This window comes from Podarcis gaigeae (assembly GCF_964106915.1).
Source record: "Podarcis gaigeae genome assembly, chromosome: 1".
In the NCBI taxonomy this organism is placed as follows: domain Eukaryota; kingdom Metazoa; phylum Chordata; class Lepidosauria; order Squamata; family Lacertidae; genus Podarcis; species Podarcis gaigeae.
In genome coordinates, this window is record NC_139678.1 from 9,009,584 (window position 1) to 9,020,276 (window position 10,693).

A 10,693-nucleotide genomic window follows, 5' to 3' on the forward strand; every position below is an offset into this window, starting at 1 on the left:
TCTCTCTCTCTCTCTCTCTCTCTCTCTCTCTCTCTCTCTCTCTCTCTCTCTCTCTCTCTCTCTCTCTCCACACACACACTCACAAAATTATATGCTCCAACCTACCCCAAAGTCTATAACAGATGCGCAAAATATTTTCCCCCTCCGTTTAGCAGAGAGAGGTTGGAAAGCTTCCCCCCCACCCCCGGAAAAAAATGCCTCTCTCAAAGAGCTCAAATGGATGTTTACCGCGGCTAATGCTTTTAAAATAAGGACAGGAGGGATTTTTTTTTTAAGTCTTCTTTTAAAAAAAGAGGCCAAAGGTCTGACAGATTATACCTGCAGGACTGGCGGGCGAGGCGAAAGACAGATCTGAACCAAATTGGTGGAGATAACTCTCTCTCCGGCCTGACAGCTATTTGTCTGCTGCCACCAACCCCCTCAACCCGCTTCCCTCCCCTGGGATCCTTTTCAAACGTCTGAGAAGCAAACACGGGATTTATCATTCTGTAGCTCCGCGCTGGACGGGCTGAGGATTCTCTTTAAAGGGCCGGTTATAAATATATCAGCAGAGCCCACATGCTATCTAGCAGCAGTCGGCTACGAACAACGCTCTGGATTAATCTGTGTGTGTGTGTGTTGTGTGTTGTGTGTTTGTGGAGAACCCTCCAACACTTACACCCACATCCCCTAAACATTTATATCCGGCTCTGCAGAGAATACTTGGCAGTTTAAAGTCCGCTTTTGGTTTCTTTCCGAACTGATTTTCGCCTAACTCGTTCAGGACGCAAGAGCGGTGTTCCTTGCGAGTAAAAAATTCATTTCAATGTCGTTTTGCGCTCAGTTAAGTCTCATTTCTGTTGCAAATCATTCTGTTTCTGCTGCAATCGCCGACGAGCCACAAAAAGTGATATTTGTTTCCTAACGCGGAGATTAAATAATTCGCTTTTATAAACAAGGGAACGTAGAGACCGAGAGCTTTCCTGCGCCACAAGGGGGTCTCTAACCTGATGCTGGGAGTCCTGCACGCGAGAGCTAACTGCGGACGGTCATCATCACTTGCTATGTTTTATAAAAACCAGTCCCTTTCACTTCTCCAAATCAGACCGCAAAAAAAGGCGGATATGGAATCGCGTTGCAAATTTACCAACTAGCCGAAAGGAGAAGCGCATCGCCCTGACGTCCCTTTGCGGCGTTGTTGTTTTTCATTGAGCCTTTTCAGAGAAAAGAATTTGCTATAAATAATCATTTGAAACATCGGGTCACCCGACTGTTGTCTTATTATTTCGCAGCCGCATTTTCCGCGGAGTCAGTTTACAAAAACAGCGTTTCTATGCGCCGTTAAGGAGAATGCGCGCGCGCGCCGACTAGATCCTCTCCCTGGCGTCCACGTGTACGGCGCCAACGTCTGAAAGGAGCGAGCCCCCGCGTGGAAGCCCGCGCGCGCCGGGCGGGGGGGGGCTCCCTTCGGGTGCCAGATAGAAAGCCTATTCGGCGTGGTCCCGCTCCCTGATCTCTTGTTCTCCTCAAAGGTAAGTCTAAACGCCTGAAGAGGAGGCAGAGAGGCAGGATCCCATCCACACCTCTGCACGTCTTCGCAGAAGTAGTAAGCCCTACCGAATTTAAGGGGATTTGCTCCCGAGTAATTGTGCATAGGTTCAGGACCAGTGCTCCTCTCACAGTGCATGATTAATGGGAAGGTCTGATAAATAAAATAAAATACAGGAGAGCCTCGGATTCTAAGCATGTTTACTTGGAAGTAAACCCGACTGGCAGGAATTGTTTTCTGCCACGAACATCGTGAGCAATTTCCTCCTGAAATGCAAGTGTCATTACAATCACATCAGACAAGCTAGTTTAGGTGTATTAGGCTGGAGTGCTAATGAAATAGATAAAGTCCCATATAAAATATAAACATTTTAAGCGACAGACACTACTCAGCAGCTGTTTGTGTGTGTTCAACACCTTAAGTTATTGCACAAAACAGCTTCTACTTGTGCTATATTAAGACAGTTTACACGTCCAAAAATTTCTATTGATATGACCCCCCCCCATTTAAAGGCTTTTGCCTGACCGTTCAATCCTATACACGCTTATCCACCGTGTAAACTGGGACATTTACTCCGAGGTAAGTGCGGCACAATAACCCCCTTCTACTCAGAAGTCGCATTGAGTTTATTTCACTCAGGTAAGTACAGGTCAGGACAGCATCCTTAGTCTCCTCGCCAGATGATGCCAAACCCAATTTCAACTCAGTGTACCCAGTTTGTGAACAGAGGACTGTTCTATATAAACACACACACACACACACATTTTACACGTCGACCCTACTAAGCACACGTAGGGAGGACAAACTCTGATGAATTCAAGGGAGTTTTCTCCTGAATAAATAAACATCCACAGCATGGGGCGTAAATTTCTTTATGAATGGACGCTAGATTTTTATTTTTAAAAGAACCCCAAAAAACAAACAAAACAGGAACCTCCGTGGGGCGTAAGTGGCAGAATTTTGTGGACAATCCGAAGGCTGTTACCTTCGAAAATCGATTTGCAGCGTGAAATTGAACTGTCCACGGGTATAAGGCACGCATCTGTGGTTTGGGCGGAGTGGTGGGGGTGGGGGTGGGAGAGGCTGGCGAGAAATTTGCCCACCTTTCGGGCCTGGTTACTTCCAAATGCAGAACGTAAACAAGACCTTATTGGTGCGCGGCCTGAGGGAAAGAGCCCAGGGAAGAATGGTTTCTGGGGAATGATCGGCGCTGCTCCTTAATTAATTAAAGCAGAAAAAAGGATTTGCAGAATGCGGCCAGTTATAAGTGCGGCCAGTAACCCAAAACTCCAGCGATTTCCGACCCTGGAGACGCGAAGGAAACCCAAAACCGAGCCCATTAGCAAATGAGTTTTCTGTCGTGGACGGCTTCGTTCCCATCCACTTGCCGCTCTGAAAAATAGATCACATTTCGTTATCTTTAGTGGGAATCTGCAACGTGATACCGGATCTCACCCTCTCTGAGCTGCTAAGCGCAGAGGAAAGAGAGCGAGAGAGAGACGCAGGGAGGGAGCGAGAGAGAAAAAGAAGGAAAGAAAGGAGGGGTGCGGAGGGTTGGCTTATTTCTAAACAATAAAGGACTTGTCTTCTCTCTCTCACAACCCCTTTAGCTCTTTTTTCCCCTGCTTTCCTCCCTCTCTGCGCTTCCTCCTCCCCTGAAAAAATTCAAACCACTGAAAGAGAAGAGGGGCGCGATTTTGGAGACGCGTCCACCGCGCCGGGGCTGAAAAGCGTTTCGTGCAAAAAGGCGTCTGAAAGGAGGGAGAGGAAGAAGAACCCCCGAAGGAGGCTCGGGGGACCGGCTGGCCATCGCTGCCCTCCAGACACCTGTGAAAACAAAGCGGGTGTCACCCTGCGAGCTCTGGAGGAGCCCAGGAAAGAGGGGAGCGTCGCCAGGAAGCCCGCGGTCGCTCCTCCAGATGTTTGTGGACCGCAGCGCCGCATCAGGCCCGGCTGGTCAGAGAGGACGGGGAGAAGTGGAGGCTAACAACATCTGAAGGGCCACACGCTCCCCGGCCTTCTAGTGAAAGATGCGCCTTTTCAGCTCTTCCCTAAACGCCCCGCCGTAACGCCATTCCCACGCATTCCGCGCGTGATGGGCTAGAAAGGCAATTAATAAATGCAATAAATCCCTGCATTGCAGGGAGTTGGACTAGATGACCCTTGGGGTCCCTCCCAACTCTAAGATTCTAGGAAATATATGTGTGTGAGAGAGGAGGACATAGCTGTCAACATCCCCCCTTTTTTTGCGAGGAATCCTATTCGGAATAAGGGAATTTCCCTTAAAAAAAGGGAAACGTTGACAGCTATGGTGGTTGTGCGCCCCTGTATGTGTTTCAGCGGCGCAAGGGCAGGAGATGAGCGGCTGCTCTGGTTGCAGTCCCCGTGTTCAGACGCGTGTTCAGGAACGAACGTCTGAACGAAGTCCGGGAGCCTTCAGGAGCACGGGCTTCCATGCGCTCTGGGATACAGAAGGAAGGCTCCCTCGTCGCCACTTATACTAACCGGTAAGGCAGAACAAGCCAGATGTCGGCGCCTAGGGGTGCCAACTTGAATAAAATATTGGGGCGGCGGCGGGGGGCAAGGAAGTCCTGCCCCGCGCAATCAATCATGCAACGCGGTGCACGGGCACCATGTGAATGGGAATGCCCATCAACTTGGGGGGGACCCTCCCCCTCAAATATTTTATTGCCTCCTAGCAGTTGGCTCACATGGTGAGCGCTGAGTAGCTACCCCCGCCTACAGCAGTAACGTCTGAAGGCAAAGGAGCACTCGCGTGTATAGGATTCCAGATTCCACGCAGGCTCCCTCCGTTCAGACGTTACGTGCAGGAGCCAGAGGGGAAACGTTGCTGGTCGGCGGCGCCTTCTCCACTTGCCGGTTCTCCTCAACTGTGAAGTCTGAATGCGGGTTATGTTAGTAACTTGCCCGAGGACGCATCCCGAGTTCGTGGCAGAGGGAAGAACTGAACTCAAGAGACTTCAAAAAATCTGTTGCCGCCACCGCTTCACTGAAGTGCTTTCCCCGGTAGCCAGTGGGGGGGAAAGCCCCTGAGGGTTTTCGCAGAAATCCCAGGCAACAGAGAACATTTCAGGTTTTTAAAATAAAGCGCGAGCGGCCCCGTCCTTTCTCCCCTACAGCAAAACCCCAACCCCTGTTCCAAGGGGACTTCCTCTTGCCAGAATTCAGGACTGCGACCTTTCCAAACGGGATATGAGGTTCGGGATGAGAAAAGTAGCCAATCTCCCTGCTGAAAATTCTCTATGGAACATCATAGAATTGTTGGAAGGGACCCGAGGATCATCTAGTCCAACCCCGCAACGCAGGAATTTCAACTGAAGCATCCATGGAAACTGCCTTATATACTGCATCAGACAGTTAGTCCCCTTTGGCCAGTATTATCAACACTGACTGGCAGCGGCACGTCGGGTTTAGACAGGAGATGTCGGGGATCGAACTGGGCACCTTCTGCCCTCCAAGTCCGATCCTAAGCAGGCTGGCTTGGGAAGGGAGCCAGCCAATCCTCAGCCAGCCAGTCAGGTGGGCGGGGCTGGGGCTTAAATGCCTGAAATATGAAGCCCTGTGGGTTTGCTTCACCGGCTTGGGATAGACATCGCTCTCTCCCCACTGGCCCCATCCCGCCCCATGGTGGCGTCTGGCATCCTGCAGAGGAGCTGCAAGCCGCGTTCGATTCGGGGTTAGACTAGATGACCCTCTGTCCCTCTTCCAGCTCTACAGTTCTGTGATTCTATAGGATTCTATGTCTTCGGAAAACAGCAATGAACCAGCTTGCCTGATGAAAAGGGGACTTAATTTTGGTGTCACTATCCAGCTCTCTGTCTCTCTCTCTTTCTCTCTCTCTCTCTCACACACACACACCCACCCACCCACACACAAACACCCACACACCCACACCTGAGAAACATGCAAGGCTGCCATTGACGCGAGTTCCCACAAACTCTTAAAGAAGCAGCGGTTCCCACGATTAAGGTCATGTTGCACACAAACGTTCCCTCCACTAAATAGCCATTAAAACGTGTTGTCTCCCCACCACATGGGTTATAAGTGATCATGTGATTCTCCCTCCCATCTCTTTTACACCCCTAAACCTAAAAACGTTTCCTTTTGGAATCGCTCGCCTCCCACTGATATCTTGTTTGACTTCCGTGCACAGGAACCGGGGCAGGATCCAACCATCTCTCTCTCTCTCTCTCTCTCTCTCTCTCGGAAGTGTATTACACACATATTAGGGGGGGATCATTTCCCCTGCAAAATGTCGACATATTCTCATTGATTTCCAGGGGGGGCGAGGTCTACACGCGCACATTCCAGGCTGTAAAATGAAGTCGCGCTTACCAGGGAAAAGTTCAGCCCCACTGGACACAGTAGGGGGTTATTCCTCACAGCCAAATAAATATGCCGCCGCCTGGGCGCTCCCTCCCCCGCCAGTTTCAAGGAATGTGCTTAAACAGGGCTGGATCCGCGCGTCCTCTGCTTGCCGGAACCGGAGCGAAAACAGGAGCCAGTCCGGATCAAAGGGAGACTGGAGACGAGCTCCAGAAAACGGGGACGCGGAGACTTGGAGCCCAGGTAATAGTGCACGTGCCTCCCCCCCCCCCACTGCCCAGATTTCCGTCCTCCGCCCACGTTATTCCTCCTCTCTTTCTTTCAGAGGTTTCAATCATCGTGAAAATCAGCCAAGGGCGCAGCACCAGCGCTCCCGCCGCCTCCTCCTCCTCCTCCTCCTGCGCCACTAATGTACATCCTGGATGCTGAAGTCTGTCTAAGCTAAAAAGAATTTCCTTTTTGGAGGAGAAAGCCTCCAGCTCCTTCTGTTCAGAGGAAAGTGCCAGTGATGTTAATGCGGGGTGACACTAAATAAACAGTTAAGTTCGCTTTGGAAAGATGGAGTTCATTATCCAGTGAGCTGCAGTTAAAGCCAGACCAGGCGGGGCCGGTTTGTTTTGGCGCAAAGCGCACAGCAGACTTGCCCCCCCCCTCTCTCTCTCCGGAGCCAGCGAGCAACCTCCGATTCCCCCTCCTGCTCCGCTTCTAAAACACACCACTTCTTCTCCTCCTTCAAACTTTCGTAATTAGGTCATTGGAGGAAGGGGAATTAAAACGGCCGTGTTGTAACATAAATGGACAGTTTCAAATAGGTAGATCTACAAAATCACCAAATTTTGTGTGACTCCGCTTTTTTTTTTTTTTAAAAAAAGAACCCTGCTCCGAATTAATCCGGGATTTGCGTTCCGACTTGCCCTCGAAGAAGCGGAGATGTTATTCCAGGCAGCGAGTCGCAAAGAGCGTGTGGATCGCGCCTCTGGTCCCCCGCGCGGCATCCAAGGCACGCCTCTTTGGAAGGAAATCCCCCACTGGGAGTGATTCTCCCCCCTCACTAAGTGGGGCTTACTTCCGAGTAGACACGCACAGGGCAGGTTGCTCGGTCTCAGTGCTCACTTAGCTTGTGGTGGGATAAGGAGCCCCATCGAGTTAAGGTGGGTTTTTCTGAGAAAAACTCATTTGAATTGGAGGGATACCCAGACCCATCTCCTATACGTGTTTACTCAAAGGTAAACCCAATTTTGAGAGCCGGTGGAGCGTGTTCTTCCTAGGAAAGCCTGCCAAGGAGTGCAGGGGTTGTAAACACGCGTGTCCTGCTGCAATCCACGCTAACCTGGAGGCAAAGCTCCATTCAACTCAATGGGATTTCTAAATAGAAACACTCGGGACTGCGTTGCAAATTTAAAGGAGATTTTAAAATTTGCCTGGATCGTATCCTCCTTTTTTTTTTTTAAGCGACTTTACTCTCGCCTCCCGTATGCCAAATTCGTTTACCTGGAAGTAAATCGCCATTGAAAGCAATAGGGTTCGCCTCCAAGTCCGTGCGTTTCCGAATCGGGGCCCCCTCTCCGACTTCGCAGCAAGAAAGAAGCCGAGAACTTGTTACCTGACACCCGCAATCCTGTATTTACTTGCCTGGAAGTAAGTCCCAGTGAGTTCAACAGGGCTTGCTTCTGAGTAGGCAGGTATAGGATTGCGTTGCGCCTCGGCTAAGGTTCCACGCAGTTCAGAGCCTCACCGCACCAGTAGGAAATCTCAACAGACGCTTAATTAAAATAGCAACCCCCTTTGTGTTTTTTTAAAAGCCTACCTAAAAGACTTCATTCCAAACCTCCCCCCTTTAATTTATATTTTATCCACTATAATTTCCCCACAGGGCTCTGAAAAGAATTCCAAACCCTTGGCATAATAAGTGGATTGTACGGATCTTTTCTACTTTCCTCGAGCACAATTTGCACAACAAGAAAAGAGGAGAGCCGCTGCCGGTAACATAAACCTCTCGGATTGGAAAAGGAAGAGGAAGAATAAGGAGGAATAAGCTAAGAGGTGGAGAGCGGGAGACGCGAAAGAACAATCGCCGGGTGCCCCTCTTTCCGGGTCATTACGGTACTGCTGGTCTCCAATCAATCCTAATGCGATGGCAATTGGAGTCCCCGATGAACGCATCTCAGGTTTCGTGTAATGGCTCTACCACATTTTCCTGGACCCCCTTCTTTAACCTGAGATGCCAGGGGGACGAGTCTCTTTTCAGCTGCTGATTGCTTCAAGATGTGGGGACTTGGGGGGGGGGAGGGGAGCGAGAAAGTCTTGGGATAGCCAGAAACTGTTTGTTGTTAGTCTAAGCTGTTTATTTAATCAACAGAACAAAGCAGATTTTTCTCTCTTCTTCCATTTCTTTCTGCAACGCTCCCTCCATCTGTTCGGGATTCGGAATTCCGCCTCCCACTTGAGCTAAGTTTCCAGTTTTATAATACTGGGCTGCTGTCTCTGTTTACTAACAAACAGATCACTTGGAAAGGACTAAGGATTTATTCTAGCCAGAACCTACAAAGGCTGATTATGATTATGATATTTACAAACCACTTAAGGTCAAAACAGACTTCTAAACGGTTTGCGATTTTTTTTTTAAAAAAAAAACCAGTTCATACAAACCTTAGAATAGAATCTGCAATAGAATAATCCCATTATTTGACCCCAGAAAATTGTGAAGGTCTTTTATGTGCAGAGTGCCTATGCCAGCAGTAGCCCAAGACGTTTCTGCACCTGAAACCAAGAGTCACAATGATTTCTGAAGAAGTGTGCATGCACATCTGAAGAAGTGTGCATGCACATCTGAAGAAGTGTGCATGCACACGAAAGCTCATACCAAGAACTGACTTAGTTGGTCTTTAAGGTGCTACTGGAAGGAATTTTTTTTGTTTTGACTATGGCAGACCAACACGGCTACCTATCTGTAAATGATTTCTTAATATTTCTTATTTATTTGTTAGATGTATATCCACCCCCATCCTTGGATCAAGTTGCTACAGAAGTTTTAATTTATTTTTGTTCTCTTACATATATAAAAAGGAGTGTTCATATTCCCACACTTTCATTGTAAAAACCATGCATTGGAGACTCACATCAGGTATTTTTAAAAAAATGATAAGGAATCATACATATTATGATGTAGATTCAGTATCTGTGGGGTTGCACAGAATGCGGTACTGTGCCATACACAGCCCTATGCAGGGGGAGTAATGAATACATAAAGATCGACAGTTTCAGTAATAAGTACTAGTGTTACTATTATTTTACTTTTACTTTGGTCGTATTTAAACATTTATTTGTTAAAATTATTTACTTCCCACTTTGAGAAAACATTCCCTCCCCAAAGAAACCTGCAAACAAAAGTAATAAACACATGACAATAATGAAATGGGGGGGAAAATGGATTAAAACAGATCAATTAATATTTTTTTCATACTCGCATGTACTTCTGCAGAATGCCAGAATAATACCTGCAAAATAATTATTTATCAATGCAAATATGGGCAGAGAGGCAAGTATGTTTATTGAGGGAGAATCATGTGAAATGTGGTGAAGAACCTCATTTGTTCCAGTTTCCTTTCTCTTTTTGTTTTATCCTTATTTTTTTCTTGAATCTATGCTTATTGTAAATAAATGTTTTTGTAAAAATAGGGTGTTTTTGTTTTTTGGGGGGAATAACAGCGAGTCAAAAACAAATCAAATATTGATCTCTAGAGAGGGCAGAGGAGAGGAAGACAAATAGCAGCATCACTGAATGCAAGAAGAGAGCAATAAAAAGCAACAAATTGTAAAATGCCGGACAGGACTGAAAAGAGTTTCAGTGCTGGTTTCAAAGCAGGAGGAGAGAGAGGCTTCTAACTGGAGGGAATTATACAAGTGTGGTGCCAACACTGAAAAGGTCCTGTCTGGGAGAGCTCATTGGTACAGCATCTGCTTTGAATTCAGGTTCCAGGCTGAACCTCCAACATCCTCAGGTACAGCTAGCAAATACTCCTTTTCTAAAATTCTGGAAAGCCAATGCCCATCAGTGCAGTAACTGCTCTTGAGCTGGGTGGACCGATGCCTACTAAATCAATGTCTACTGATTTAAATAAAGAGATGCACTGACATGAAAAAAACAACAACCCTGCAGGCGTGAATAGAGTAGTCCCTGAAGAAAAAGCTTCCCCTAGCAACAGCTTCAAATTACTTTCATGGTAAAGGTAAAGGGACCCCTGACCATTAGGTCCAGTCATGGCCGACTCTGGGGTTGCGGCGCTCATCTCGCTTTATTGGCCGAGGGAGCCGGCGTACAGCTTCCAGGTGATGTGGCCAGCATGACTAAGCCGCTTCTGGTGAACCAGAGCAGCACACGGAAACACCGTTCACCTTCCCGCCAGAGTGGTACCTATTTATCTACTTGCACTTTGATGTGCTTTCGAACTGCTAGGTTGGCAGGAGCAGGTACAGAGCAACGGGAGCTCACCCCGTCGCGGGGATTTGAACCGCCGACCTTCTGATTGGCAAGTCCTAGACTCTGTAGTTTAACCCACAGCGCCACCCGCGTACCTTTCATGGTAGGAAGCACAAAATGGGGGTGCTCATCAAATGACACCAAACTGGGAGGGGCAGCTAATACCGCAGAAGTTAGAATCAAGAGTCAAGAGGACCTTAACAGATTGGAGAACTAGACCAAGACTAACAAAATGAATTTCAGTGGGGACAATTGTAAGGTTCTGCACTTAGGCAGGAAGAACCAGATGCACAAATAGAAGATGGGGAACACCTGGCTTACTAGTGTGGGGCAGGGGA

General features: G+C 48.1%; 1 long non-coding RNA gene across 1 annotated transcript; it reads left to right on the forward strand.

The window, feature by feature from the left end:
- Positions 1-5,830: 5,830 nt before the first annotated feature.
- LOC310851648 lies at positions 5,831-8,659 on the forward strand. Its single transcript, XR_014567785.1, has 3 exons — positions 5,831-6,118; positions 6,201-6,413; positions 7,749-8,659. It is a non-coding gene; the product is annotated as an uncharacterized lncRNA (long non-coding RNA).
- Positions 8,660-10,693: the final 2,034 nt, after the last annotated feature.